This window comes from Mytilus californianus, unplaced genomic scaffold, assembly GCF_021869535.1.
Source record: "Mytilus californianus isolate M0D057914Y unplaced genomic scaffold, xbMytCali1.0.p SCAF_1, whole genome shotgun sequence".
In the NCBI taxonomy this organism is placed as follows: domain Eukaryota; kingdom Metazoa; phylum Mollusca; class Bivalvia; order Mytilida; family Mytilidae; genus Mytilus; species Mytilus californianus.
In genome coordinates this window covers 50,905,930-50,916,676 of record NW_026262581.1, presented here as the reverse complement: position 1 = coordinate 50,916,676, position 10,747 = coordinate 50,905,930, and positions in this window count along the sequence as shown.

The following is a 10,747-nucleotide window of genomic DNA, read 5'->3' as shown; positions in this document are numbered from 1 at the left end:
AGACACATTGGTTTTCGCACTCTAACTTTAGTTTAAGTGAATGGATCTCCATGAAATTTTACCATAAGGTTCAATACCATGAAAGGAAGGTTGGGATTGATTTTGGGGGTTATGGTACCAACAGTTAAGGAATTAGGGGCCAAAAAGGGGCCAACAATAAGCATTTTTGTAACTTCCAGACAATAACTTGTGTGTAAGTGTATGGATCTCTCTGACATTGTACCACAAGGTTCCATATCACAAAGGGAAGGCTGTAATTGATTTTGGGGGTAATTGCCTCAAAATGTTAGGAATTAGGGGCCAAAAAAGGGGCAAAAAACAAGCATTTTTCTAGTTTCATGACAATAACTTGTGTGTAAGTGTTTGGATATTTCTGAAATTGTACTACAAGGTTCCATATCACAAAGGGAAAGCTGGAATTGAGTTTGGGGGTAATTGCCCGAAACGTTTAGGAATTGGGGGCCAAAAAGGGGCCAAAAATAAGCATTTTTCTAGTTTCCAGACAATAACTTGTGTTCAAGTGTATGGATCTCTCTGAAATTGTACTGCAAGGTACCATACCACAAATGGAAGGCTGAGATTGAGTTTGGGGATGATGATTCATAAGGGGGTTCAAAAAATTTTGGGGGGGGATTTTTTTTTTTCTTTTTTTCCTTTTTTTTTTCTTTTAAAATTTTCCATTTTAAGTTGGTTATTTCTGATTTATATTTAAAAGCAAATAATTATGATATGGTAGGAGATACACACCAAACAGGATGTGTAAATTATTATATAATAAGTATTGTGCAATAGCAAGAAATTTTCAATTGCACAGTATTGCACAATAGCAAGAAATCTTCAATTGCACAGTATTGCGCAATAGCAAGAAATCTTCAATTGCACAGTATTGCGCAATAGCAAGAAATCTTCAATTGCACAGTATTGCGCAATAGCAAGAAATATCCAATAGCACAATATTGCGCAATAGCAAGAAATTGTCAATTGTACAGTATTGCGCAATAGCAAGAAATAATCAATTGCACAGTATTGTGCAAAAGAAGATACTTCGTATAAATTGCTTATTTCTTGATCAATTTCAATGGGGATTTATTCTTGAATTCTTGGGGTTCTTTAATATGCTGAATCTAACCGTGTATTAAGTTTTTGGATTTTGGGCCCTGTTTTTAAATTGGTCCACATTGAGGTCCAAAGGGTCCAAAATTTAACTTTGTTTGATTTCATCAAAAATTGAATTATTGGGGTTCTTTGATATGCCGAATCTAACCGTGTATTTAGATTCTTAATTTTTGGTTCTGTTTTCAAATTGGTCTACATAAAGGTCCAAAGGGTCCAAAATTAAACTTAGTTTGATTTCAACAAAAATTGAATATATGGGGTTCTTTGATATGCTGAATCTAACCATGTATTTAGATTTTTGATTATGGGCCCAGTTTTCAAGTTGGTCCAAATCGGGGTCCAAAATTAAACTTTGTTTGATTTCAACAAAAATTGAATATATGGGGTTCTTTGATATGCTGAATCTAACCATGTATTTAGATTTTTGATTATGGGCCCAGTTTTCAAGTTGGTCCAAATCGGGGTCCAAAATTAAACTTTGTTTGATTTCAACAAAAATTGAATATATGGGGTTCTTTGATATGCTGAATCTAACCATGTATTTAGATTTTTGATTGTTGGGCCCCGTTATCAACTTTGTCCACATTGAGATCAAAAGGGTCCAAAATTAAACTTTGTTTGATTTCATCAAAAATTGAATATATGGGGTTCTTTGATATGCTGAATCTAACCATGTATTTAGATTTTTGATTATGGGCCCAGTTTTCAAGTTGGTCCAAATCGGGGTCCAAAATTAAACTTTGTTTGATTTCAACAAAAATTGAATATATGGGGTTCTTTGATATGCTGAATCTAACCATGTATTTAGATTTTTGATTATGGGCCCAGTTTTCAAGTTGGTCCAAATCGGGGTCCAAAATTAAACTTTGTTTGATTTCAACAAAAATTGAATATATGGGGTTCTGTAATATGCTGAATCTAACCGTGTATTAAGTTTTTGGATTTTGGGCCCTGTTTTAAAATTGGTCCACATTGAAGTCCAAAGGGTCCAAAATTTAACTTTGTTTGATTTCATCAAAAATTGAATTATTGGGGTTCTTTGATATGCCGAATCTAACCGTGTATTTAGATTCTTAATTTTTGGTTCCGTTTTCAAATTGGTCTACATAAAGGTCCAAAGGGTCCAAAATTAAACTTAGTTTGATTTTAACAAAAATTGAATTTTTAGGGTTCTTTGATATGCTGAATCTAAACATGTATTTAGATTTTTGATTATGGGCCCAGTTTTCAAGTTGGTCCAAATCGGGGTCCAAAATTAAACTTTGTTTGATTTCAACAAAAATTGAATATATGGGGTTCTTTGATATGCTGAATCTACCCATGTATTTAGATTTTTGATTTTTGGGCCCTGTTATCATTTTTGTCCACATTGAGATCAAAAGGGTCCAAAATTAAACTTTGTTTGATTTCATCAAAAATTGAATATATGGGGTTCTTTGATATGCTGAATCTAACCATGTATTTAGATTTTGGATATTGGACCATAATAGGTGAATGTCCAATTTAAAATTTTTAAGTTCTTAGACCACATTCATTCTGTGTCAGAAACCTATGCTGTGTCAAATATTTAATCACAATCCAAATTCAGAGCTGTATCAAGCTTGAATGTTGTGTCCATACTTGCCCCAACTGTTCAGGGTTCGACCTCTGCGGTCGTATCAAGCTGCGCCCTGCGGAGCATTTTATTAAATCTTGTAGCGATATGGCAGCTGCATAGCATAGTAAGTTGATTTATCCAATCTTAATTATATTTAGATAACCACAAGGTATGGGAAAAATTGTAGAAAATGTATATATTTATGTGTTAGAGTACTTAAGGGGTGCTGTGGATTCATTTATTGTCGAGCCTTCGACTTTTGTCGAAAAAGCGAGACATAGCGATCCTACATTCCGTCGGCGTCGTCGGTGGCCACAAATATTCACTCTGTGGTTAAAGTTTTTGAAATTTTAATAACTTTCTTAAACTATCCTGGATTTCTACCAAACTTGGACAGAAGCTTGTTTATGATCATAAGATAGTATCCAGAAGTTAATTTTGTAAAAAAAAAATTCCTGTTTTTCCGTATTTTACTTATGAATGGACTTAGTTTTTCTGCCAGGAAACATTACATTCACTCTGTGGTTAAAGTTTTTAAAATTTTAATAACTTTCTCAAACTATCCTGGATTTCTACCAAACTTGGCCAGATGCTTGTTTATGATCATAAGGTAGTATCCAGAAGTAAATTTAAAAAAAAAAATCCTGTTTTTCCGTATTTTACTTATAAATGGACTTAGTTTTTCTGCCAGGAAACATTACATTCACTCTGTGGTTAAAGTTTTTAAAATTTTAATAACTTTCTTAAACTATCCTGGATTTGTACCAAACATTGCCAGATGCTTGTTTATGATCAAAAGCTAGTTTCTAGAAGGAAATTTTTATTAAAATTTTGTACTTGTTTATCCATATTTTACTTATAAATGGACTTAGTTTTTCTTCCAGTTAACATTACATACAGTCTGCAGTTAAATTTTTAAAAATATTTATTAGATTCATAAACTATCCTAGATTTTTACCAAACTTGGACAGAAGCTGCTTACAATAAAAAAATTGTATCGAGAGGAATATTTTTATTAAATTTTTTCCTCATCTCATTTTTGTTGAGCCTTGCTTTACAGCAAAAGTAGGCGAGACTCTGGGTTCCGTGGAACCCTTACGAATTTTTTTCATGGGTACCAATTTTTTGTGGATTATGGAAAAGTTGTTTTTTGGTGTATATTTGATTTTGAGGTTTTACAAAAGTCTGCACACAAGGCTATAGAAAAAGTGTACTTGTCGAACATTTAGATTCAAGGTTTTCCTGTACCCATAAAATCAACAAAAGATTGTATCCCATGAATAATATTAGTTTATAATTCTTATATGATTTGCATATCTATAAATACTTGAAACGGATTGGTTAATTAGAATTTTTTACCTTGGTTTACACTTCGATAAACCATGTTTCCGAAACTACTTTCGTACCATCTATTCATGCGCGATACACATGCATATGCAGGGAGTCCGGGATTTTCAGCAAATTGAGATTGAAAAACAAAAACATAACAGTTTTTTTTCTATTTTAATGCATATGTAACAAAAAAAAAATATTGCATTAAAGCTCTGAAAATGCATAAAATTAAAATTCATGAAAAATTCCGCGAAATTTCATGAATGATTTAGCGCATTTACGTCATGGCAAAACACGACGTCATACAAATAAAAACTTTCAAGCGAAAGATTATTTCGTTACTTGTACGCTTCAAATTCGGATAATATCTCATTAAAATGCAGTTTTTGAGGTAGGTGCTATTTCATTTTAGATTCTGTTGCATTTATCGAACATTTACGGATATTAGAAATTCAATATGGCGGCTAACTCCTTAGTTACGACATGTGCATTTGATGGTAGTAACCATCAAACAAAAAATCTTATCTAAAAATCGCGAATGTTTGACTGAAGAATTATAAGGATTAAACACATTTTTTCTAGAGGTTATTGATGTGTAAACCGGGGCGATTAACTCACAAACTGAATAAAAGTCCTTCGGACTTTTATTCAGTTTGTGAGTTAATCGCCCCGGTTTACACATCAATAACCTCTAGAAAAAATGTGTTTAATCCTATAGTATTTTCTGACCCCATATTCAAAGTCTTATTGTTTTTTTAAAGGGATGTAACACCACTACTAACTGTGTATTAAAATAAACCACGCCTTCTAACCTTATATTAAAAATATACAGAGTCTCCATGCTGTCGCTTTTAACCAATCATATTCCTAGAAATGTATTGGAGGTAAGATAATAATGAATCCACAGTAACTGTTTTATTTTAAGGATGTTCGCTACTCTGTTTCAAAATAACAAGCTTTTTAAAAGTGTGTTATAAATTAACTGTATATAAATAAAGGAACTAAAAAAGCAGAAAAAAAATATGGGTCCGTGTGCTCGCTTTTGAGATATAAGCCATTGAAAATTTGGCGGGAAATCATTCTCTCTAGATTTTTCATACATTTAACATTGGCACCTTTTTTCTTTTAAAAACTATGAAAAAAATAACAAGGATTTTATAAGATTTTATGATTTGGGTTTTTAAACTATATTTTATAAAATTATGAAAAGAAAAGTAGGTGTTAGCTTGCAAAATTTTTAAAGGCACTACATGGATAAAACCAGAGGATTCCGAATATCTGGCAAAAATTTTAAAACAAGAGGAGCGAACATCCTTAAACAATACAAATATGGATTGATAATATAGATTTCCCCCTGTCGGTTTGTTTTGCCTCTACCTATTGTGTGTATTTATTTATCAGAAACCTTTGATACATATTGATAATAATTTCACCACTGATAAACCATTGTACATTAAAAATGTACACTACATCTTGTATCCATGTATAGATTATGACACATTATTTTTTAAATAAAAGAAATGTATTTCATTGTAATTGACAATCAAAATCTTAATCAATTATTATTATAATAAACATCAGACAAACTTAATATGAAAGGATGTGTTGTCTCATATATATTTATATATAGAAATATACTAAATTGTATTAATATACCAATTGTATACAGTATAAGTCTGTAATTTTTTTTAAATAGCTTTTTTTCAAGAAAATTAATTAATTTTCTTTAAGATGAAGCTTGTGCCCAATAATTTGCTAATATGATATCTCTATTTTCAATTCTATTTAATATATGTTTGTTATGATGAAAACATTGCAATTCATCTATACGAACAGGATGAGTCGTCAGCTTTGAAAGTTTTTCTGTTTTAATAAAATTAAAAAAAAGTGCATTTATTTCACAATGCTAATAAAACATTCAATTGCCTTATGAATAGTTTTCCCTAACATGTAGTGTATTCTCTAATATATTTGTATTGGGTTGTTTGAGGTTTTTTTTGTCCTATAGATTTTCAATTTCTTCTCAATACCGTAGAACAGCTTTTGTAGTTGTCTCACCTAAAATATGGCTGTAGTTGAGATAGACAATATGATTTGAATACCAATTTATATAATAAATTATAAATGAAATATTCCACTTCAAAGATAATTTTTGTTTTTAACATTGACCTATCCTAAGTGTAAAAGGTCTTTTTCTGATTCCATACATTTTCTTTTTTTGTAACCTTAATTTTTTGTTGATTTCAATTAGATATAAAAAAAATATACCGATTAATATTCTACTGCTGAAAAAATCAAGGTATTTTGTAACTTAAAAGGAAATGAAGTATTTTATCACTTAAAATTTAGAAATAAGCTCACATAAGAAATCCAAAAAGATGTACCTGCATGCCTTTATTTGAAACCATGAAAACTGCCATTATATATTCATAGTCATTTTATTGCCAAAAGGTTTTTTTATGAAATAAAGGTTCTAAGTATATCAAATGTGTTCAAAGTAACGAAATACATAAATGCATTTTTTTAGTGCCAAATATATATAAAAAAAAGTCAGGGCTGAAACTTTCTTTACCTTTTAGTATCTAAGAAATATGAAAAAAACTTTTTTTTTCCTTTTCTGAGAAATATAACCTGTAAATTGTGTCAAAAGTATAAACTTGCCTGTTTACTAGAGATTTTGTATTATCTTATTTTAGTAATACTGAATATTATTTATACACTAGGATTCAGATTTAAGGTAGTATTACAAACCTTTGTTGGAAGAAATACAACACTAACGTTTTAAAGTAAATGATATTTGGATGTAATTTTGGAAAATAATATTGTATAATCTCTGTATATCATCTCTAATAAAGCTTCTGAAATATTATGTATATTTTCAATATTTTGATGTTTCTTGTGGGTTTTTCTATATCATGACTTTAGTACATTGTTAGTAAAATTCATTTTAATGCATGTTTTAAAACAAAATGTTATGAAACATTGAAATATTTCCTCACATGACAAAACAATATGGTTGCATTAAAATTAAGGCCCTTTTCAGTAGACCTACTTTTTTTCTATTTTTTTGCTCAATAATATAGGCATTTGCTTGTTATACTAACAGTTTTATGACATTAGTTATCAATTTAAATCTATTAAAATTTATTTAATGTATAGTATTTATAATTTAATCAAATAGCACTCTTTAATACATTAATATTTCCTATCTTCTTGTTGTTTATCTTGATTTTTATATGCAGGCAAATTTGATGCAGCCATATAAAAGTGAGGATGAATTGTTATCACCTGTTTTTTTAGGCACAATGTTTCTCACAACAGTTTTACCCGTTTACCTACTGATTTCATGAAAATTCCTCCAGAAATTATTATGTCCATACATTACCATGTCAAATATTATACCGTGATTACATTTGCTGGATATTAAATTGTTGAAGGTTCACCTGTTGACATATTGCAGTCCTATCATTCTATGCCCAGCAATGCCCCGTATTTAAAAATCATTTTATTTTGGGTCCTCAATGCTATTTTACTTTGTACTTTGTTTGGCTTTTTAATTTTTTTAATTGAGTGCCACTGATGACTTTTTTGTAGACGAAAAGGCGTCTGGCGTAAAAAAAAATGTTTAACCTGGTATCTTTGATGAGTTTTTTTTATAGCCTTCAAGATTTCTTTTTTCTTTCTCAAAATTTAACCTATATTTCAATATCAGAAACAAAAAATTCACCAATAGATAGGTGAATAAGTCATGCTTTTAACTTAGTTTTAAGACAAAATTACCATTTCATAGATGGTCAATAAGATATTAATTTCCTTTCAGATTTAAAAAAAAGCCATTATTTACATTCAAAAGAAGACTTTTGTACAAGTCACAGGAATATTGTAATCAAAAGATTATTTGGTACAATTGAAACATTCATTATAACAGGCTGTTATATAAAATTTCAGAATTTTAATAAAATATTTAGTTCTTATTTTTTGTTGTTGTAAAGTGTACAGTTCACAAGTATAGGTTTAGAAATTGTACATATGTGTGAAAGGCAGGTAGTTTTAATTTGGTTTTGATACATTTTATTAGATTGGTAAACATCAATTAAGGGCATACGATACAGTAGCAGGGGCAGATTATAACGTTTTCAAAACTTTTCCTGTTGTTTTTCGCGACGTTGTTAATCAGAACGTTGTTATTTCGCAATGTTTCTAATAAGAACGATTACATTTTGCGACGTCGCTTTAGATGTAGTCACATTTGCGGAAATCCACTGACGTCATAATCCCGATTGCGCGAATTTGAAAAAAGTACCTGCAATGAAAATCGGCCAAATCACAAGAATTGTTATATTTCTTCATTAATAACGAAGTCAACAATATTAACTTAGAATGGGAAAAAAATCTAATCCACATTCTTAACTTTGTATGTCTGTTATTTCATATAGGAAATGATTAAGAGATATGTTTTTTAGGCACAATGTTTCTCACAACAGTTTTACCCATTTACCTACTGATTTCATGAAAATTCCTCTTGAAATTATTATGTCCATACATTACCATGTCAAATATTATACCGTGTTTACATTTGCTGGATATTAAATTGTTGAAGGTTCACCTGTTGACATATTGCAGTCCTATCATTCTCGTATTTAAAAATCATTTTATTTTTGGGTCCTCAATGCTATTTTACTTTGTACTTTGTTTGGCTTTTTAATTTTTTTAATTGAGTGCCACTGATGACTTTTTTGTAGACGAAAAGGCATCTGGCATAAAAAAATTGATTAACCTGGTATCTTTGAGGAGTTTTTTTTATAGCCTTCAAGATTTCTTTTTTCTTTCTCAAAATTTAACCTATATTTCAATATTATAAAACGTCGATGAGAGAGAAACCCAACTACACAAAAAAAAAAAACATAAGTAATTTATATAGTAACTTGATATAGGAAGATGTGCCCATTTGGCTAACTCTTAATCGTGATGAGAATTGTACAGATAAATTTAACAGAGACTATCAACAAAATGACAAAAAAACGTAATAAATAATGACAGCGCATCTTACTGTTCCTGACTTTGAAAAGGTACATTAAAGAGTTTAACGGCATTTTTAGAATTTAACCCATGGAATATACAAGTGTATGAAGAAGAATTGTCAGTTAAAATGACTCAGTTTTAAGCCCCGTATTATAGACCAAAAACAAAAACACACCTGTTGATGTGCTAAGCATATCCTATATGTACATATTGAGAGAGAAAAATCGGCACACAGGAATTAGGTATTTGACAGACCAGAGTTGCAACTCATTGATGTTAAGTTACTGACCAAATACGAAGTCTTTTTGTAAAGTAGTTTCTCAGATAAGAAACAAAATATTTGTTGGACCGGACAAACAATGTGGTTTCACTCACTCCTAGATTGAAGGTATAATACAGACAAGTAATTCAATGACTATATGTACCGTAATAAAAAAAAAAATACCCTGAAGACAAGCGTAGGTAACTTATCTATTGATACAGAATCATTAAATTTCATGCTCTAATATCGACTGCTGTATGAAATGTTATACTACACTGTAATGGACTAAGCTGACCCAATTTAATGTGGGTATGATTTTGTATTCATGTTATGCCTTTAGAGTAGGTCGTTAGTTTTCTTGTTTGAATTATTTCACATTTTCATGTCGTGGATTTTTAAAGCTGACCATACGGTGTGGCTTTTTCTTTTTCTTTTTTTTTTTGTGTTGAAGGCTGTAGGGTGACCTTTAGTAGCGTTTTTGAACTATGGTTGATAGTTGTCTCATTTGCAATCATATCAAATGTCCTTATTTTTATATCATCCCCTTACTTTATAATTGTTGCACATTTTGTCATGTCGGGGCCATTTGAATAATTAAAACTATGTTCAAGCTGTGTTGTCTACATGAATTGTATGACTAATGTCGGACAGAGATGCAATTTAATTTTTTTATTATAGATATATAATTGTTTTTTTTCCGAACATTTCTTTTCTAAAAGTAATTTACTATAAGTTTTTCTATCCAAGTTTGAATTCGTAACAATTCATAAAGGTTTGGCAAATATGATGCTATTTTACGAGGAGCCAGCTTTATTAATTTTCATGATTAATATCATTGGTTTAAAAAAAAAAACACCTTGGCTCTACCACTGAAATTGACAACGTAGTAGTGAATGGCGGGAAAGATTTCACGACATCATTGCGAATAAAACTTATTTCAATTTAGTTTGGCGCCTTATTGGCAAACGTCCCGTTTGCTAATAAGAATTAAGGTTTATTGCTTTTATTGAAAAAACAAGCACATGGACCCCCAGTTTTTTCTTTTGCAATCGATCAAATTCTGTTTCAAGAACCCTCCGCCAAAATTTTAAGAAAAAATCAACGATAGAATTTTTTCTGCACTTCTGTGTAGATGCAAAAATATTTTCAACTTCTTTATTTCACTTGTATTAAAATAATTTTTTTGTTGAAAAACAATATTATTCTGACATATAAACAGAAGATTTTGTTAACTTAGATACAGCCTATGGCTAATAATAATATGGTCCCTGAGTGATGTCAACATCTTTTTTCCAAATTATCTCTCTGCTTTGAAGTTTTAGCAGGGATAAAGAAACCCCATCGTCCATCTGTCTGTCTATTAGTTGGTATGTGTCTGTCCTTAACACAAGTTCCACCAAACTTTTGTATATTGGGTC